At 36.5% G+C, this 2,092-nt stretch overlaps 1 protein-coding gene across 1 annotated transcript in view; it reads right to left on the minus strand.

The window, feature by feature from the left end:
- The window catches only part of XRN1 (5'-3' exoribonuclease 1), a 132,774-nt gene that overhangs the window by 20,441 nt on the left and 110,241 nt on the right, over nt 1-2,092 (minus strand). The window lies entirely within an intron of this gene.

Below are 2,092 nucleotides of genomic sequence, written 5' to 3' on the forward strand. Positions count from 1 at the left end.
GAGTTGGAGGTTGCTGTGAGCTGTGATGCCATGGCACTCTACCCAGGGGGATAGCTTGAGGCTCTGTCTCAAAAAAAAAAAAAAAAAAAAAAAATAAATAAATAAATAAAATTAAGTCTTCTGGGCTCAAGTGTGTTTTTATATAAAAGATGATTTAAAAATTCTGAATGTTCACTTTTTTTTTTTTTTTTTTTTGAGACAGAATCTTACTTTGTCACCCTGAGTATAGTACTATGGCATCATAGCTCACAGCAACTTCAAATGCTTGGGCTCAAGTGATTCTCTTGCTTTAGCCTCCCGAGTAGCTGGGGCTACAGGCATCCATTGCATCACCTGGCTATTGTTACAGACTCTGGTTATGTATGAATGGAACAGCAGAGCACGATAGTGGTCTTGCTCTTGCTTAGGTTGGTCTCAAACTCCTTAGCTCAAGCAATTCATCTGCCTTGGTCTCCCAGAGTGCTAGGATCACAGGGGTGATCCACTGTGCCTGGCCATGTTTACTTTTTTTGATAATCAATGAACTAATAGAATAAGTGCACACTTGAGCGAAGAATTAATACAAACCTCTTACAATTATAGATTAAAAAAGAGGTCAAGTTTCTTGCTTAAATTCACAGAGCCAGTTAGTTCTGTAACGTGGGCTGGATTCTGAGCTATTAAGACTATAAGGTTTTATTTAATTTATTTATTTATTTTTGAGACAGAGTTTTACTATGTTGCCCTCAGTAGAGTGCCGCGGCGTCACAGCTCACAGCAACCTCAAACTCTTGGGCTTAAGCAATCCTCTTGCCTTAGCCTCCCAAGTAGCTAGGACTATAGGCACCTGCCACAATGCCAGGTTACTCTTTTTTGTTTTTTTTGGTTGTAGTTGTCATTGTTATTTAGCAGGCCAGGGCTGGTTCGCCAGCCTTGGTGTATGTGGCTGGTGCCCTACTGACTGAGTATGGGTGCCGAGCCTGTAAGGTTTTAACAGTGGGACCTTGTTATCTAATTTTGTTTTAAAATTTTATTTTGCTCTAATTCAGGAGCATGTCTATCACTATGACAAATAATTAACTAGTTTCATAATAGTTTTTGGACTTTTAAAATTAGTTTTCCTACTATTCACTGGAGTATAAATGGAGTTAGGCTCTGCTTTTGTTTTAGATTTTGATCCTTACTTGAAACTTCTCTCCACACCTACTCTTATTATGAGTCATTTTTCCTGGCAGATAATTATACACAGAAAATACTACTCCTAAGGTACAAGCAAATATGATGGATATTTACTGAAATCCACCCTTGTAGGCTGGGCGCAGTGGCTCACACCTGTAATCCTAGCACTGTGGGAGGTTGAGGCAGGTAGATTGCCTGAGCTCATGGATTCCAGAAAGCTTGAGCCACAGCGAGACCTTGTCTCTAAAAATAGCCAGGTGTTGTGGCTGGCGCCTGTAGTCTCAGCTACTTGGGAGGCTGAGGCAAAAGAATCGCTTGAGCCCAGGAGTTGGAGGTTGCTGTGAGCTGTGATGCCACCGCACTTTACCAAGGGTGACAAAGTGAGACTCTTTCTCAAAAAAGAAAAAAAAAATCCAGCTTTGTGTCAGATGTTAAGCTTTATAGATTTAACGTAATGACCCACTTTTCAATATCTACTTCCATTAATGATTTTTTATTGATTTTATAGCTTTTACTGTTTTTACACAGATCAAGTTATTTTAACAATACTGGTATCAATCATTGGTGATGATGTGTCCAGACATAGTCCTAATCAATTTGTACTTGTTACATAATTATGACAATAGTTGCAATTATCACAATACTTGTAAGGTATTATTCTCATTTCTAAGATATGAAAACCATTCAAGATTTGGGTATCTACAGAATGAATATTTATAACAGTATAATTTAAGTAACCATAAGAAGACATTAAGGGACTATATATAATATCTATTGGTTTCATAGTTATACTGTCATATAATTAACACAAATATAAAAAATATTCTCTTTTAAAAATGAAAGTAATTTTATCTTTAGAAAGCACAGGATTAAAATGAAATGAATTTTTAACTTTTTATTTATTTTTTCTTTCTTTCTTTCTTTTTTTTTTTTT

Source organism: Otolemur garnettii, unplaced genomic scaffold (assembly GCF_000181295.1).
Source record: "Otolemur garnettii isolate 467f Iridium unplaced genomic scaffold, OtoGar3 scaffold00032, whole genome shotgun sequence".
In the NCBI taxonomy this organism is placed as follows: domain Eukaryota; kingdom Metazoa; phylum Chordata; class Mammalia; order Primates; family Galagidae; genus Otolemur; species Otolemur garnettii.